The following is a 21997-nucleotide window of genomic DNA, read 5'->3' as shown; positions in this document are numbered from 1 at the left end:
GCTATCCTTGCACATGAAGGCAATTCCACTGCACTTACTAAACCCACCAGTAAATTGCATTGAAGGCCACATGACACTGGAGACGAGATATACAATGATGATCCATCCATGGCTCCCTTACACACAGTGGGGCCAGTGGCGGTTCTAGGGGTAGGCAAGCAGGGCAGTCGCCAGGGGTGCTGCGACCTGGGAGTGCAGCCGCAGTCACTCCATTGGTACCATCTAATTTGATGGCGCCCGCCCGTGCCAGCCACCATCGCCATGCTGATAATCTGTTCTGCAGCAGCACAGCAGGACACAGGAAGCAGCTCCACTCTCCCACAAACCCCGTATACCGCAGCCTCAACTTCCCTATTCATGTCGCCTGCAGCCTGCACAGGAGAGAGGAAGTGCTGGAGAGGCTGAAGGCTGGACTAAGGGGTCTATTTACTAAGCAGTGTTAGGAGACAAGGTGAAATGATATAAGGTACCAGCCAATCAGCTCCCAGCTGCTATCTCACAGGCTGTGTTTGAAAACTGACAGTTGGGAGCTGATTGGCTGGTACCTTATCTCATTTCACTTTGTCTCCTAACACTGCTTAGTAACTAGACCCCTAGAGTCTGGACTCAGAGCACGAAGCGGCGGCAGCAGGAACTACACAGCAGAAGGTAAGAGCTGGTGCTGGGGAGGAAATGTTGGGACTCTGCCAGTCTCACATCAGCTGGAGGGATACAGGTAGTCTAAGGCTGACATAGCATACCTCCCAACATTTGAGGTTGGAAAGTAGGGACAGGTCGCGCGCCTCCGGCGCACGCATCCGAAAAGGGAGCATGGCTTAAGTAAAAGGGGTGGAGCTTATGGAAAATGGGGCAGAGCCTCACCGCTTCCCCCGTTTTTGTCACTTTGGGGGCGTGCCCAGCACTCTCCGAGATGCTGGGCGGCCCCCAGGCTCTCCGTACATGAGAGAACAGATGCCGTGCGCATGTGCACAGCATCTGTTCTCCTCCAGCATACCCACTGCTCTGCTATACAGGGCAGCGGTTTGTGATTTCCCCAACTTCCCCCCCCCACCGAGGGACACTGCGGCCTGCGGGCGGGACAGCGGGACAGTCCCAGAAATACGGTTGGGAGGTATGACATAGTGTAACGTGATAACCACTCCCTGCTACCTTCTGCCTATTCTTGTCACACTCTGCTTTCCCCTGTCACCAACTGCCTCTCCCCGGTCACCAACTGCCTCTCCCCTGTCACCCACTGTCCATTCCTGTGTCCCTCTGCCTTCCCCTGTCACCCATTGCCTATTCCTGCCAATGTCTCCCTGTCACTCTCTGCCTTCTGTCACCCTCGCCTATCCCGTTACTCATTGTCTCTTCCTACCACCGTCTCACTGTCTCCCTCTGCCTTCCGCAGTCTCCCTCTGCCTTCCACTGTCACTCTTTGCTGGGTAGTCAGTTGATGACAGGAAGATGCAGTCACCCACTGTCTCACCCTGTCTGCCTCTCTTCTATCACCCATTGCCTCTCCATGCCATCTTTCTTTAGGGTAAGTGCCCTAGAGTGATGAAAAGGGGGCATGTCATGAAAACATGCCCCTTTTTGGTAGCGCTCCCACCTCCAGAGCGTGCAGAAGAGAGTCCTCTTTAGGTTTTTTTTTTGGGGGGGGGGGCACTAAAGGAAATAAGTCCCTCAGCCCGGAGTATTGCTGAGGGATCTTATTCAGAGCTGGCTGCAGTGTCGGACGCAAGGAATCAATGTTTTCAGTCTTCAGCCAGACTTCGCATGTGTCCATAATGTTACCACTGGGGGAACCACTAAGCGAATCTGGACGTAGTGAGGTGGGCTTTCAGTGAGTGTTTCTGGGTGATAATGGGGGGTGGCTGGGCAAATGTGAGCGTGGCGCAGACTAGTAGTTAGTGACTGCGAGTTTTTCTACATTTGCACTGATTCCAGTGGTCATGTTCAGACAGAAATCCTGCACCTCCGTAGGGCTGGTAAAATGTTCGATTGTGCGACTGATGGTGCATCTTAATACGTAAACGGCGGATTATTACTGCAGCGGTATTCATCACTACACATCCGCTGCGGCATTAGCATAAAGATGCATAAGAAGTCACCGTGGCATCAATGTCCAGCACTGAATGAGGCCCACAGTGTGGCTGAGGGTGTCGTGTACTGTGTGGCATGCAGCGGCGGGAAGGCAAACAGCGTTTGCCATTGCGCAGGGTGTTTTATTGTGGCCCTTCAAACAAATACTGCCAATGAGGCCCTCTGACTGATTAGTATGTGCACCCGTTATAGGTGGTCAGAGCAGACTGTGGAGGATACCGTGTAAAGGTCATTGATCCCATTGTTACACTATTTACAATTTTAAACACCTTAATGTTCATTATGAAATGACTGATGCCAGCGACCTGGATATAAGGTTACAGTAGTGCTGTATACACAGGACATGGAGTTCATGCAGCATCATATTACAGTGTAATAACCCCTATTTCTACCTCCACCAGACAGCTCTATATACAGTATATGTGTGTGATGTCATCAGCTGCAGCGTGACAGCATTATACTACACAACACATAGCTGCAGCTAACAGTCTCCCAAGCTGAGGTGGAACTACAAATCCCATCATGCTTTGCCAGAGAGCTGTGGAGGGGATCAGAGGGATTGTCTGTGAGATCAGAGAGGGGGGAGGGCTGCATTCCCCTGTGCTGTCTCCATCATACACAGCTTTATATGGAAACTGTGAGGAGGGCGGACTCACTGCTCGGACTCCTAATCTCACTGCAGGGGATTGTGGGTAACACAGCAGACTAGGCTTCTATGGTCTCTACAAGGAGAGTTCATCCACGGACAGTAACCCAGGTATAATTACATCATTACCATATACTGTAATGTGTTACATTAGTGTTATTATATAGTGCTACATCATTACCAAACACTACACAGCGCTACTGTATAATAATAATGTATCACATCATTACCACACACTACACAGTGCTACATTATTATTATTATTATTATTATTATTATTATTATTATTTTACTGTGTCACATCATTACCACACACTACACAGTGCTACATTATTATTATTATTATTATTATTATTATTATTATTTTACTGTGTCACATCATTACCACACACTACACAGTGCTACATTATTATTATTAGTATTGTACAGTGTCACATTATTGCCACACACTACACAGTATTACTTTACTATTATACAGTGATACATTATTATACAGTGTCACATCATTACCACACACTACACAGTGCTACATTATTATTATTATTATTATTATTATTATTATTATTATTATTATTTTACTGTGTAACATCATTACCACACACTACACAGTGCTACATTATTATTATTATTATTATTATTATTATTATTATTATTATTATTATTATTTTACTGTGTCACATCATTACCACACACTACACAGTGCTACATTATTATTATTAGTATTGTACAGTGTCACATTATTGCCACACACTACACAGTATTACTTTACTATTATACAGTGATACATTATTATACAGTGTCACATCATTACCACACACTACACAGTGCTACATTATTATTATTATTATTATTATTATTATTATTATTATTATTATTTTACTGTGTCACATCATTACCACACACTACACAGTGCTACATTATTATTATTATTATTATTATTATTATTATTATTATTATTATTATTATTATTTTACTGTGTCACATCATTACCACACACTACACAGTGCTACATTATTATTATTAGTATTGTACAGTGTCACATTATTGCCACACACTACACAGTATTACTTTACTATTATACAGTGATACATTATTATACAGTGTCACATCATTATCACACAATACACAGTGTTACATTATTATTATTATACAGTGTCACATCATTATCACACAATACACAGTGTTACATTATTATTATTATACAGTGTCACATCATTATCACACAATACACAGTGTTACATTATTATTAATAATAATAATAATAATAATAATGTTACACTGTGTATTGTGTGGTAATGATGTGACACTGTATAATAATAATAATGTAGCACTGTATGAAAATAATGTAGCACTGTGTTGTGTGTGGTAATCATGTGACACTGTATAATAATATTATACCACTGTATAAATAATATAATGTAACACTGTAGTGTGTGGTAATGATGAGACACTGTATAATAATAATAATAATAATAATAATAATAATAATAATAAGTGTCACATCATTACCACACACTACAGTGTTACATTATATTATTTTTACAGTGGTATAATATTATTATACAGTGTCACATGATTACCACACACTACACAGTGCTATATTATTAATATTTTTATTATTATACAGTCACATCATTATCACACACTACAGATTGTTACATTATGATTATACAGTTTTACATTATTATTATACAGTGTCACATCATTACCACACACTACACAGTGTTACATTAATAATAATAATAATAATAATAATAATAATAATAATAATAATAATAATAATAATGTAACACTGTGTAGTGTGTGGTAATGATGTGACACTGTATAGTAATAATGTAACACTGTGTATTGTGTGGTAATGATGTAACACTGTATAATAATAATAATAATGTAAAACTGTATAATTATAATGTAACAATGTGTAGTGTGTGGTAATGATGTGACACTGTATAATAATAATAATAATAAAAATAATAATAATAATAATAATAATATCATTACCACACACTACACAGTGCTACATTACTATAATACAGGGATACATTAATATTATACAGTGACACATTACCACACACTTCATTATTATTATTATTATTATTATTATTATTATTATTATTATACAGTGTCACATCATTACCACACAATACACAGTGTTACATTATTACTTACCAGTGGTACATTATTATACAGTGTCATAACATTACCACACACTACAGTGTTACAATATTATTATTATACAGTGTCACATCATTAACACACACTACACAGTGCTTCATTCGTATTATTATTGCACAATGTCACATCATTACCACACACTACAATGTTTCATTATTATGCAGTGTTACAATATTATTATACAGTGTCACATCATTACTACACACTACACAGTATTATTATTATTATACAGTGTCCCATCATTACCACACTCTACACAGTGTTACATTATTATACAGTATCACATCTTTAACATACACTAGATTGTTACATTATTATTATACAGTGCTACAATATTATACAGTGTCACTTCATCACCACACGCTACACAGTGCTACATTATTATTATTATTATTATTATTATTATTATTATTACTATACAGTGTCACATCATTACCACACTCTACACAGTGTTACATTATTATACAGTATCACATCATTAACATACACTAGATTGTTACATTATTATTATACAGTGCTACAATATTATACAGTGTCACTTCATCACCACACGCTACACAGTGCTACATTATTATTATTATTATTATTATTATTATTATTATTATACAGTGTCACATTACCACACACTACACAGTGTTACATTATTATTATTATACAGTGCTACATTATTATACAGTGTCACATTACCACACACCACATAGTGCTACATTATAATTATTATACAGTGTCACATCATTACCATCCACTACACAGTGCTACATTATTATTATTATTATTATTATTATTATTATTATTATTATTATTATTATTATACAGTGTCAAATCATTACCACACACTACACAGTGTTACATTATAATTATTATACAGTGTCACATCATTACCACACACTACACTGTGTTACATTATTATTATACAGTGCTACATTATTATTATTATAATTATTATTATTATTATACAGTGTCACATCATTACCACACACTACACTGTGTTACATTATTATTATACAGTGCTACATTATTATTATTATAATTATTATTATTATTATACAGTGTCACATCATTACCACACACTACAGTGTTACATTATTATTTTACAGTGTCACATAATTACCCCACACTACACAGTGTTGCATTACTATTATGCAGTGATACTTTATTATACAGACACATCATTACCACACACTACACAGTGCTACATTATTATTAGTATACAGTGTCACATCATTACCACACACTACACAGTGTTACATTATTATTATTATTATTATTATTATTATTATTATTATTATTATTATACAGTGTAACATCATTACCTCACACTACACAGTGTTACATTATTATACAGTGCTACATTATTATTATACAAAGTCACATCACTACCACACACTACATAGTGTTACATTATTATTATTATTATACAGTATAACATCATTACCACACACTACAGAGTGCTACTGTCAGAGTTCAGCCGGGGATCATGCATTCCTTTCCGTCCTGCCGGCTTCCTCTGACTTCCCGGGCAGTCGGCTTCTGGTTCGGCAACATGGGAAGTGCTGAGCACTCTCCCTGATGCTGGTGTGTCGGGCGGCCTGGCACGCGGGGATCGGAGTCTCCATCATGGGTACCGCCATGACACTTCCCCTTTTGACTTGCCTTCCGTCCCTGATAGTCTGGCCGGTCAGCTGACACTGTGGACCAATCAGCAGGCTACCTGGGGTATACATCCGGCTCCTGTGTATCAGGTAAGTGCCTGAACAACCATTGTCGCTGCTAGTGTTACTAGTGGTCTCTCATTCTAGGTTCCCTTGCTTCCAGTGAGTTAATCCCAGCATGTCAGTATTCCACAAGCAACAGTGCTTTACCACCGCAGCTTATGTGCATTATACCATCCATCTCACCAGTGCTTTACCACCACAGCCTGAGTACAGTATACCATCCATCTTACCAGTGCTTTACCATCACAGCCTTTGTGCAGCTATACGTATCCACCTCTCCAGTGCTTACCATCACAGCCCGAGTGCAGTTGTACGTATCCACCTCTCCAGTGCTTACCACCACAGTCTGGGTCCAATACCGCTACCCACCTTGTTACTGGACTCCGTGGTCGCTACCTGTTTCACACGGTATTGCACTGTGGTGCATTCCTTCCAACCGGCAACCCAGTAGGGTGTGTGCGCAGTCACACTCCACAGTGCACACTACCTTGTACCTCAAGTACAATATCCCAAACCGGGGGTTCCACCCCAGTTCCTACGTGCCTCCTATTGGCACCTTGCCCTTGGGCCACAGGTGTTTGTTTCTCCTTTTCCCGCGGGGCTTAGTCACCTAGTCAAAAGGACTGCTACCTGCTTACGGGGTGCAGCTCAAGCCCATATCCTGCTTGGGGGGTTGCTGGTGAAACCACCCTGTGGGTTAGATTCCACACTTTGACTAGGTCTCACCAACGACCAAGACCCGTGGATGCGGAGATCGTACGTCCAGGCCCCTCGCCTTCATTTCTTCCTGCAACCTCAGGCTTCGGCTTTCAAAGACCCACCTCCCAGAGTGACAGTTTGGTCAGGCCCAATGGAAGCCGCAGGCTCCCCAGGTACTGGGACTCTCCAGGAGCTAACGACTTGCATGGATAACCAAGAGGCGGCACAGCAACACGTGGCCCAGTACCTACAAGAGCTATCCGGTCAGCTCATGGCCATCCAGAATACCCTGACATCCATGTCTCCCGCTCCACCTTCTGTCGCTCCCGCAGTTTCTCCAGCATTACCTTCTGGGATCATTCCACAAAAGTCTTGTTTGCACCTGGCTACTCCCGAAAGGTACGATGGTAGTCCTCAGAGGTGCCGTGGTTTCATAAACCAGTGTGAATCCAGTTCGAATGCCTCCCCCAGAACTTTCCTACCTCCCGGTCAAAAGTGGCTTACGTAATCTCACTACTAACTGGGGCAGCCCTGGACTGGGTCTCCCCATTGTGGGAACGAGCGGAGCCGGTGGTGTCTAGATATGAAGACTTCGTAGCAGCCTTCAAAAGGATTTTCGATGAACCCGGAAGATCTGTCTCTGCTTCTTCAGATTAGCTTCATGTCCGCCAGGGTACCCAGTCCGTCGGACAATATGTAGTACAATTTGAAACCCTTGCTTCTGAATTGAAGTGGAACGAGGAAGCGCTTAAGGCAGCCTTCCTACATGGCTTATCTGAGAGGATGAAGGACGAATTGGCGTCAAGGGACCTACCTCCTTTTCAGATATTATATCTCTCTGCATAAAGATCGATCTTCACCACAGAGAGCGGTGGGGAAATAAGGGGCGTGGAGATCGTTCTCGGGATCGCCCATCCTTGGGAAGTCATTCCTTTCCTTCTCCCTCTAGCAGCGAGGAGCAAATGCAGATAAACAGATCCAGGTTAACTACAGCCGAACGTAATCGGCATTTTCAAAATAAGCTGTGCTTGTATTGTGCTGCTCATGAGCACATATTAAGGAATTGTCCTTTACTGGTGGGAAATGCGAAACCCTTGTTGATGTTGGGAGCATTCAATTAGGGGTTATTTCAGAATCCTCCCAGATAACTGACAGTTTATTGCTCGTGTCACTCTCCTACCAGTCCAGGACAAGGACAATTAAAGCCCTTGTAGATTCCGGGGCTGCCGGCAATTTTATTTCTAAACCACTGGTTCAGACTCTAGGCATTCCGGTGGTTCCATTGCTAAACAAATGACTGCTCTCTGGTGTGGATGGCAAAACCGTGCTAGGGGAATCTATTTCCTCGAAATCCCTGCCTGTGTCCCTCCAGGTTGGATGTCTGCACCGAGAAACAATTGAATTTTTTGTACTCCCTAACTCAGCTTATGAGCTAGTTCTAGGCCTTCCCTGGTTAAGAAAGCACAATCCTACTTTGGAGTGGTCCAGCATGCAAATTTTATCATGGTCTCCAAGTTGTTTCCGTGGATGTCTCACCCAAGTACTCCCTGTCCGCACCCACGCCGTTCTCCCCAGTGGAAGTGGAAATTCCTCCTCGTCTGACAAACCAAAAAACTCCTCTATGTCCAGTATACCGGCAGCTTATCAAGACTTTGCTGATGTATTCTGCGAGCAGGCTGCGGACAAACTCCCACCTCATCGTGCCTGGGACTGTGGTATTGAACTCCTGCCAGATAAACCCTCCTCGGGGTCGGACCTACCGCTTGTCAGTTCCTGAAACAGCTGCTATGGCAGCATACATAAAAGAAAAATTAGCTAAGGGATTTATCCAGCCCTCTACCTCCCCAGCAGGGGCGGGTTTGGGCTCTGGCCCTGTATTGACTACTGTGGTCTAAACCAGATTACGGTAAAGAATCGATACCCACTGCCTTTAATTCCAGAGGTTTTTGACAAGGTTCGCGGGGCACAATTTTTCAACAAACTAGATCTACGGGGGGCATGCAACCTAATACGTATTAAAGCTGGAGATGAAGTGGAAGACCACTTTTAATACCAGGGACGGCCATTTCGAATGTCTTGTAATGCCCTTTGGACTCTGCAACACCCCAGCGATATTCCAAGGTTATGTGAACGAAATCTTTCGGGACATTCTCTACAGTTTTGTCATTGTCTACTTGGATGACATCTTAATTTTCTCTAAGAATCTTCAAGTCCACCGCCAGCATGTTTGTGAAGTCTTGTTTCATCTCTGGAAGCACCGTCTCTATGGAAAAATATCCAAGTGCCTCTTTGAGCAAACCTTGGTTCCTTTCTTAGAACATATAATTTCTGGGAAGACCCTCCGGATGGATCCGGAGAAGTTAAAAGCCATTTCAGATTGGCCGCTACCCAAATCCTTGAAAGCTACTCAACGCTTTTTAGGATTTTCAAACTATTAGAGACGGTTTATACCGAATTTCTCCATGCTTGTGTCACCTATTACTAGTCTCACAAAAAAGGGTGCCAACCCCTCTCTTTGGCCGGATACTGCCATACAAGCTTTTCAAAAATTAAAAAAAGCCTTCTCCACTGCACCTGTTCTGTGCCAACCTCAATTGGACAAACCATTTACAGTTGAGGTGGTCGCCTCTTTGGTAGGAGTAGGGGGAGTTCTGTCTCAAGTGATGGAAAGAACCATCCCTGTGAATATTTTTCTCGTAAATTTTCCTCTGCCGAAAACAACTATGCAATTGGCGATCAAGAGTTAGTGGCAATGCAGTTGGCCTTAATGGAATGGCGGCATTTGTTAGAAGTTGCCAACTTTCCAGTTACCGTTGTTATGGATCATAAAAATGTAATCTATCTCCAAACGGCTCACCGTTTAAACGCTAGACAGGCCCGCTGGTCCTTGTTCTTTTCAAGGTTCAATTTGAAACTTCAATTTTGTCCAGGCAGTCTAAACAATAAGGCTGATGCCCTCTCACGGTCCTTTTTATTTGACACTCAAGAAGAGGATCATCATCGTTCCCGACCAATTCTAGCTACTATGGTCTTCGCCTCCACTCAAATTCTGACTCCTCCTCCGGGGACAATTTTTCTGACCCCTGAATCACGGAAGAAATTGTTAACCTGGGCTCATACCTCTTTGTTCGCCGGTCATTTAGGTATCCTCAAGACTTATAAATTCCTTCAGCATTCTTATTGGTGGCCCACAATGAAAGGGGACATTCGAGAATTCATACTATCTTGTGTGAAATGCTCTCAGTAGAAGGTCCCCGTAAGAAAGTAGCAGGTCTCCTACGACCCCTATCCATTCTGGATGCTCCTTGGACCCATATATCCATGGATTTCATCTCTGAACTCCCATGCTCCAAAGGATACAATACCATAGGGGTAGTGGTAGATTGTTTTTCAAAAATGGCACACTTTATTCCATTGAGAGGTCTCCCTTCTGCTCCTCAGTTGGTCAACATTTTTGTTAAAGAGATATTCAGGTTACATGGGCTTCCAAAAGAGATCATTTCTGACCGCGGAGTCCAATTTGTAGCTAAATTCTTGAGGACCTTGTGTAGTACTTGAGGAACTAAGTTAAAATTTTCATCTGCCTATCATCCACAAACTAAGGGGCAAACCGAAAAAGTTAACCAAGAACTGGAGACCTTTATAAGACTTTGTTTCTTCCTCACAGGACAACTGGGTGGATCTGCTACCTTGGGCCGAATTTTCACACAACTTCAAATACCACACTTCCTCCAAAGCCAGTCCTTTTTTCACGGACCTCAAGTCCCAGACTTTCAAAATTTACCCACAGTAGAGGTTCCTGCAGTTTCTAATTTGGTAGAATCTTTTGCAACCATTTGGAGGAGGGTTCATTCTTTGAAGCAATCTTCTAGGAATTATAAAAAATTTGCAGATAGACGACGTGTCGCTGTTCCACTGCTGAGAGTTGGAGATAAAGTCTGGGTGTCCTCCAGGAACATACGATTAAAAGTACCCAGTATGAGGCTAGCCCCATGCTTCATTGGTCCCTACCATGTTCACCAAGTCATCAACCCAGTTGTGTATAAATTGGAACTTCCTCCTCAACTAAGAATATCCAATACCTTTCATATTTCTCTGCTACATCCTCTAGTGTTGAATCATTTTCAGACTTCTGCTCCCAAGCTACCTCAAGTGCAAACCTAACAAGGTACAGAGTTCGAGGTGGGGAAGGTCCTAGACTCTCTGTTTAGGTCTAACAACCTCCAGTATCTCATTGATTGGAAGGGGTATTGCCCTGAGGAAAGGGCATGGATCAGAGCCACAGATGTTCTCGTGCCTCAAATGGTTCGAGCCATCCATATTAAATTTCCTGGTAAGTCCGGTGGGTGTCCGGTGTCCACCCTGAAAGGGGGGGGGTACTGTCAGAGTTCAGCTGGGGATCGGCCATTCCTTACCATCCCTCCGGCTTCCTCTGACTTCCCGGGCAGTCGGGTGGCCAGTGCGGCGACGTGGGAGGTGCGGAGCAATCTCCCTGATGCTGGTGTGTCGGGCGGCCTGGTGCATGGGGATCAGAGTCTCCGTCAATGGTGCTGCCATGACACTTCCCCTAGTGACTTCCTTCCCTGACAGTCTGGCTGGTCAGCTGACGCTGTGGACCAATCAGCAGGCTTCCAGGGGTATACATCCGGCTCCTGTGTATCAGGTAAGTGCCTGAACAACCATTGTCGCTGCTAGTGTTACTAGTGGTTTCTCGTTCCAGGTTCCCTTGCTTCCACTGAGCTAATCCCAGTGTGTCAGTATTCCATGAGCAACAGTGCTTTACCACCGCAGCCTGTGTGCGTTATGCCATCCATCTCACCAGTGCTTTACCACCGCAGCCTGTGTGTGTTATACCATCCATCTCACAGCTTGAGTTCAGCTATATGTATCCACCTCACCAGTGCTTACAATCACAGCCTGAGTGCAGTTGTACGTATCCACCTCTCTAGTGCTTACCACCACAGTCCGGGTCCAATACCGCTACCCATCTCGTTACTGGACCCGTGGTTGCTACCCGTTTCACATGGTATTACACTGTGGTGCATTCCTTCCAACTGGCAACCCGGTAGGGTGTGTGCGCAGCCACACTCCGCAGTGCACACTCCCTTGTACCTCAAGTACAAAATCCCAAACCAGGGGTTCCACCCCAGTTCCTACAAGCCTCCTACTGGCACTTGCCCTTGGGCCACAGGTGTTTGTTTCTCCGTTTCCCACGGGGCTTGGTTACCTAGTCAAAGGACTGCTACCTGCTTACGGGGTGCAGCTGAAGCCCGTATCCCGCTTGGGGGGGAGTCACTGGCGAACACCACCCCGTGAGTTAGATCAAGCACCTTTGACTAAGTCTCACCAACGACCAAGACCCGTGGATGCGGAGATCGTACATCCAGGCCCGTTGCCTTTGTTTCTTCCCGCAGCTTCAGGCCTCGGCTTTCAAAGACCTGCCTCCCAGTGTGACAGCTACATTATTATTATTATACAGTGTTACATCATTACCACACACTACACAGTGCTACATTATTATTATTATTATTATTATTATTATTATTATTATACAGTGTCACATCATTACCACATACTACACAGTGATACATTTTTATTATTAGACAGTGTCACATCATTACAGCACACTACACAGTGCTACATATTATTATTATTATTATTATTATTATTATTATTATTATTATTATAATACAGTGTCACATCATTACCACATACTACACAGTGTTACATTTTTATTATTAGACAGTGTCACATCATTACCGCACACTACACAGTGATACATTATTATTATTATTATTATTATTATTATTATACAGTGTCACATAATTACTACACACTACACAGTGCTACATTATTATTATTATTATTATTATTATTATTATTATACAGTGTCACATAATTACTACACACTACACAGTGCTACATTATTATTATTATTATTATTATTATTATTATTATTATACAGTGTCACATAATTACTACACACTACAAAGTGCTACATTATTATTATTTACAAAGTGTCACATCATTACCACACACTACACAGTGTTAAATTATTATTATTATTATTATTATTATTATTATACAGTGTCCCATCATTACCGCACACTACACAGTGATACATTATTATTATTATTATTATTATTATTATTATACAGTGTCACATAATTACTACACACTACACAGTGCTACATTATTATTATTATTATTATTATTATTATTATTATTATACAGTGTCACATAATTACTACACACTACACAGTGCTACATTATTATTATTATTATTATTATTATTATTATTATTATTATTATTATACAGTGTCACATAATTACTACACACTACAAAGTGCTACATTATTATTATTTACAAAGTGTCACATCATTACCACACACTACACAGTGTTAAATTATTATTATTATTATTATTATTATTATTATTATTATACAGTGTCACATCATTACCACACACTACACAGTGCTTCATTATTATTATTATTATTATTATTATTATTATTATTATTATACAGTGTCACATTACCACACACTACACAGTGCTTCATTATTATTATTATTATTATACAGTGTCACATTACCACATACTACACAGTGTTACATTGTTATTATATAGTGTCACATCATTACCACACCCAACAAAGTGTTACATTATAATTATTATACATTGTCACATCATTACCACACACTACACAGTGCTACATTAGTATTATTATACAGGGCTACATTATTATTATTATTATTATTATTATTATTATTATTATTATTATTATTATTATTATTATACAGTCATGTTATCACACACTACACAGTGCTACATTACTATTATACAAAGTCACATCATTACAATACACTACACAGTGCTACATTACTATTATACAATGTCACATCATTACCACACACTACACAGTGCTACATTTTTATTATTATACAGTGCTACATTATTATTATTGGTATACACTGTCATATCATTACCACACACTACATAGTGCTGCATTATTATTTTACAGTGTGACATCATTACCACGCACTACATGGTGCTACATTATTATTATTATTATTATACAGTCACATTATCACACACTACGCAGTGCTACATTATTATTATACAGTGTCCCATCATTACCACACACTACACAGTGCTACATTATTATTATACAATGTCACATCATTACCACACACTACACAGTGCTACATATTTATTATTATACAGGGCTACATTATTATTAATTATTATTATTATTATTATACAGTCACGTTATCACACACTATACAGTGCTACATTATTATTGTACAGTGTCCCATCATTACCACACACTACACAGTGCTACATTAGTATTATACAGTGTCAAATCATTACCACACACTAGACAGTGCATCAATTTTATTACTATACAGGGCTACATTATTATTAATTATTATTATTATTATTATTATTATACAGTCACGTTATCACACACTACACAGTGCTACATTATTATTGTACAGTGTCCCATCATTACCACACACTACACAGTGCTACATTATTATTATTCAGTGTCAAATCATTACCACACACTACACAGTGCTACATTTTTATTATTATACAGTGCTACATTATTATTATTAGTATACACTGTCACATCATTACCACACACTACACAGTGTTACATTATTATTATTATTATTATTATTATTATTATTATTATTATTATACAGTGTCACATAATAATTACTACACACTACACAGTGCTACATTATTATTATTATAATTATTATTATTAAACAGTGTCACATTATTACCACACACTACACAGTGTTACATTATTATTATACAATGTCACTTCATTACCATACACTAAACACTGTTACATTACTATTATACAGTGATACATTATTACTATACAGTGTCACATCATTACCACACACTACACAGTGTTACATTTTTATTACACAGTGCTACATTATTATACAGTGTAACATTACCACACACTACACAGTGCTAAATTATTATTATTATTATTATTATTATTATTATTATTATTATACAGTGTCACATCATTACGACACACAACACAGTGCTAAATTATTATTATTATTATTATACAGTATCACACGATTACCACACGCTACAGTGTTACATTTTTTTTATTATTATTATTATTATTATTATTATTATACAGTGTCACATTATATCACACACTGTACAGTGTTTCATTATTATTATTATACAGTGTCACATCATTACCATACACTAAACAGTGCTTCATTATTATTATTATTATTATTATTATTATTATTATTATACAGTGTCACATTACCACACACTACACAGTGCTACATTGTTATTATATAGTGTCACATCATTACCACACCCTACAAAGTGTTACATTATATTTATTACACATTGTCACATCATTACCACACACTACAGAGTGCTACATTATTATTAGTATACAGTGTCACATCATTATTACACACTACACAGTGTTACATTATTATTAGTATACAGTGTCACATCATTATTACACACTACACAGTGTTACATTATTATTAGTATACAGTGTCCCATCATTACCACACACTACACAGTGTTACATTATTATTAGTATACAGTGTCCTATCATTACCACACACTACACAGTGTTACATTATTATACAGTGTCCCATCATTACCACACACTACACAGTGTTACATTATTATTATTATTATTATTATTACTATACAGTGTCCCATCATTACCACACACTACACAGTGTTACATTATTATTAGAACACAGTGACACATCATTACCACACACTACACACTGTTACATTATTATTAGTATACAGTGTCCCATCATTACCACATACTACACAGTGCTACATTATTATTAGTATACAGTGTCACATCATTACCACACACTACAGTGTTACATTATTATTATTATACAGTGTCCCATCATTACCACACACTACACAGTGTTACATTATTATTAGAACACAGTGACACATCATTACCACACACTACACACTGTTACATTATTATTAGTATACAGTGTCCCATCACTACCACACACTACACAGTGTTACATTATTATTAGTATACAGTGTCCCATCACTACCACACACTACACAGTGTTACATTATCATTAGTATACAGTGTCCCATCATTACCACACACTACACAGTTTTACATTATTATTAGTATACAGTGTCCCATCATTACCACATACTACACAGTTTTACATTATTATTAGTATAAAGTGTCCCATCATTACTACACACTACACAGTGTTACATTATTATTAGTATACAGTGTCCCATCATTACCACACACTACACAGTGTTACATTATTATTATTATTATTATTATACAGTGTCACATTATTACCACACACTACACAGTTTTACATTATTATTAGTATACAGTGTCCCATCATTACCACATACTACACAGTTTTACATTATTATTAGTATAAAGTGTCCCATCATTACCACACACTACACAGTGTTACATTATTATTAGTATACAGTGTCCCATCATTACCACATACTACACAGTTTTACATTATTATTAGTATACAGTGTCCCATCATTACCACATACTACACAGTTTTACATTATTATTAGTATAAAGTGTCCCATCATTACTACACACTACACAGTGTTACATTATTATTAGTATACAGTGTCCCATCATTACCACACACTACACAGTGTTACATTATTATTATTATTATTATACAGTGTCACATTATTACCACACACTACACAGTTTTACATTATTATTAGTATACAGTGTCCCATCATTACCACATACTACACAGTTTTACATTATTATTAGTATAAAGTGTCCCATCATTACCACACACTACACAGTGTTACATTATTATTATACAGTGTCCCATCACTACCACACACTACACAGTGTTTCATTATCATTAGTATACAGTGTCCCATCATTACCACACACTACACAGTGTTACATTATTATTATTATACAGTGTCCCATCATTACCACACACTACACAGTGTTACATTATCATTAGTATACAGTGTCCCATCATTAACACATACTTCACAGTGTTACATTATTATTATTATACAGTGTCCCATCATTACCAGATACTACAGTGTTACATTAATATTAGTATACAGTGTCCCATCATTATCACACACTACACAGTGTTATATTATTATTAGTATACAGTGTCACATCATTATCACACATTACACAGTGTTACATTATTATTAGTATACAGTGTCCCATCATTACCACACACTACACAGTGTTACATTATTATTATTATGCAGTGTCCCATCATTACCAGATACTACAGTGTTACATTAATATTAGTATACAGTGTCCCATCATTATCACACACTACACAGTGTTACATTAATATTAGTAAACAGTGTCCCATCATTACCACACACTACACAGTGTTACATTATTATTAGTATACAGTGTCCCATCATTACCATACACTACACAGTGTTACATTATTATTAGTATACAGTATCCCATCATTACCACACACTACACAGTGTTACATTATTATTAGTATACAGTATCCCATCATTACCACACACTACACAGTGTTACATTATTATTAGTATACAGTGTCCCATCATTACCATACACTACACAGTGTTACATTATTATTAGTATACAGTGTCCCATCATTACCATACACTACACAGTGTTACATTATTATTAGTATACAGTGTCCCATCATTACCATACACTACACAGTGTTACATTATTATTAGTATACAGTGTCCCATCATTACCACACACTACACAGTGTTACATTATTATTAGTATACAGTGTCCCATCATTACCACACACTACACAGTGTTACATTATTATTAGTATACAGTATCCCATCATTACCACACTCTACACAGTGTTACATTATTATTATTATTATTATTATTATTATTATTATTATTATTATTATTATTATACAGTGTCCCATCATTACCACATACTACACAGTGTTACATTATTATTATTATACAGTGTCACATTATTACCACACACTACACAGTGTTACATTATTATTATTATACAGTGTCCCATCATTACCACACACTACACAGTGTTACATTATCATTAGTATACAGTGTCACATCATTATTACATACTTCACAGTGTTACATTATTATTATACAGTGTCCCATCATTACCACACACTCCACAGTGTTACATTATTATTAGTATACAGTGTCCCATCATTACCACACACTACGCAGTATTACATTAATATTATTATATAGTGTCCCATCATTACCACACACTACACAGTGCTACATTATTATTAGAATACAGTGTCCCATCATTACCACACACTACACAGTGTTACATTATCATTAGTATACAGTGTCCCATCATTACCACACACTACACAGTGTTACATTATCATTAGTATACAGTGTCCCATCATTACCACACACTTCACAGTGTTACATTATTATTAGTATACAGTGTCCCATCATTACCACACACTACGCAGTATTACATTAATATTATTATATAGTGTCCCATCATTACCACACACTACACAGTGCTACATTATTATTAGAATACAGTGTCCCATCATTACCACACACTACACAGTGTTACATTATCATTAGTATACAGTGTCCCATCATTACCACACACTACACAGTGTTACATTATCATTAGTATACAGTGTCACATCATTACCACACACAACACAGTGTTACATTATTATTATACAGTGTCCCATCATTACCACACACTACACAGTGTTACATTATCATTATTATACAGTGTCCCATCATTACCACACACTACACAGTTTTACATTATTATTAGTATACAGTGTCCCATCATTACCACACACTACACAGTGTTACATTATTATTATTATTATAATACAGTGTCCCATCATTACCACACACTACACAGTGTTACATTATCATTAGTATACAGTGTCCCATCATTACCACACACTTCACAGTGTTACATTATTATTATTATACAGTGTCCCATCATTACCAGATACTACAGTGTTACATTAATATTAGTATACAGTGTCCCATCATTATCACACACTACACAATGTTACGTTGATTATTAGTATACAGTGTCCCATCATTACCACACACTACACAGTGTTACATTATCATTAGTGTACAGTGTCCCATCATTACCTCACACTACACAGTGTTACATTATTATTATTATACAGTGTCCCATCATTACCAGATACTACAGTGTTACATTATTATTAGTATACAGTGTCCCATCATTATCACACACTACACAGTGCTACATTATTATTAGTATACAGTGTCCCATCATTACCTCACACTACACAGTGTTACATTATTATTAGTATACAGTGTCCCATCATTATCACACACTACACATTGTTACATTATTATTAGTATACAGTGTCACATCATTATCAGACATTACACATTGTTACATTATTATTAGTATACAGTGTCCCATCATTACCACACACTACACAGTGTTACATTATTATTAGTATACAGTGTCCCATCATTACCACACACTACACAGTGTTACATTATTATTAGTATACAGTATCCCTTCATTACCACACACTACACAGTGTTAAATTATTATTAGTATACAGTATCCCATCATTACCACACACTACACAGTGTTACATTATTATTATTATTATTATTATTATTATTATTATTATTATTATTATTATTATTATTATTATTATTATTATACAGTGTCCCATCATTACCACATACTACACAGTGTTACATTATTATTATTATACAGTGTCACATTATTACCACACACTACACAGTGTTACATTATTATTATTATACAGTGTCCCATCATTACCACACACTACACAGTGTTACATTATCATTAGTATACAGTGTCCCATCATTACCACACACTACGCAGTATTACATTATTATTATTATATAGTGTCCCATCATTACCACACACTACACAGTGTTACATTATTATTAGAATACAGTGTCCCATCATTACCACACACTACACAGTGTTACATTATCATTAGTATACAGTGTCCCATCATTACCACACACTACACAGTGTTACATTATCATTAGTATACAGTGTCCCATCATTACCACACACTACACAGTGTTACATTATCATTAGTATACAGTGTCACATCATTACCACACACTTCACAGTGTTACATTATTATTATACAGTGTCCCATCATTACCACATACTTCACAGTGTTACATTATTATTATACAGTGTCCCATCATTACCACACACTTCACAATGTTACATTATCATTAGTATACAGTGTCCCATCATTACCACACACTACACAGTGTTACATTATCATTAGTATACAGTGTCACATCATTACCACATACTTCACAGTGTTACATTATTATTAGTATACAGTGTCCTATCATTACCACACACTACACAGTGTTACATTATTATTAGTATACCGTGTCCCATCATTACCACACACTACACAGTGTTACATTATCATTAGTATACAGTGTCACATCATTACCACATACTTTACAGTGTTACATTATTATTATACAGTGACCCATCATTACCACACACTACACAGTGTTACATTATTATTATACAGTGACTCATCATTACCACACACTACACAGTGTTACATTATTATTATTATACAGTTTCCCATCATTACCACACACAACACAGTTTTACATTATTATTATACAGTGACCCATCTTTACCACACACTACACAGTGTTACATTATTATTATTATACAGTTTCCCATCATTACCACACACTACACAGTGTTACATTATCATTAGTATACAGTGTCACATTATTACCACACACTACACAGTGTTACATTAATATTAGTATACAGTGTCCCATCATTATCACACACTACACAGTGTTACATTATTATTAGTATACAGTGTCACATCATTACCACACACTACACGGTGTTACATTATCATTAGTATACAGTGTCACATCATTACCACATACTTCACAGTGTTACATTATTATTATACAGTGTCCCATCATTACCACACAGTCCACAGTGTTACATTATTATTAGTATACAGTGTCCCATCATTACCACACACTACACAGTGTTACATTATTAGTATGCAGTGTCACATCATTACCACACACTACACAGTGTTACATTATCATTAGTATACAGTGTCCCATCATTACCACACACTACACAGTGTTACATTATCATTAGTATACAGTGTCCCATCATTACCACACAGTCCAGTGTTACATTATTATTAGTATACAGTGTCCCATCATTACCACACACTACACACTGTTACATTATCATTAGTGTACAGTGTCCCATCATTACCACACACTACACACTGTTACATTATCATTAGTATACCGTGTCCCATCATTACCACACACTACACAGTGTTACATTATCATTCGTATACCGTGTCCCATCATTACCACACACTACACAGTGTTACATTATCATTAGTATACCGTGTCCCATCATTACCACACACTACACAGTGTTACATTATCATTAGTATACAGTGTCACATCATTACCACATACTTCACAGTGTTACATTATTATTAGTATACCGTGTCCCATCATTACCACACACTACACAGTGTTACATTATCATTAGTATACAGTGTCACATCATTACCACATACTTCACAGTGTTACATTATTATTAGTATACCGTGTCC

General features: G+C 38.0%; 1 protein-coding gene across 1 annotated transcript in view; it reads left to right on the top strand.

The window, feature by feature from the left end:
* Window positions 1-2761: 2761 nt before the first annotated feature.
* The window catches only part of LOC148501209 (putative N-acetyltransferase camello), a 59254-nt gene continuing 40018 nt past the window's right edge, over window positions 2762-21997 (top strand). The window contains exon 1 of the mRNA XM_088450803.1: window positions 2762-2842. The gene's annotated coding sequence lies outside the window, so the exon portion shown is untranslated. The remainder of the gene's footprint in view (window positions 2843-21997) is intronic.

The sequence above is a fragment of the Taudactylus pleione genome, unplaced genomic scaffold (assembly GCF_031769625.1).
Source record: "Taudactylus pleione unplaced genomic scaffold, aTauple2 ptg000525l, whole genome shotgun sequence".
Taxonomy (NCBI): Eukaryota; Metazoa; Chordata; class Amphibia; order Anura; family Myobatrachidae; genus Taudactylus; species Taudactylus pleione.
The sequence above is the reverse complement of the archived record's forward strand: the minus strand, read 5'-3'. Positions and strand labels throughout refer to the sequence as shown.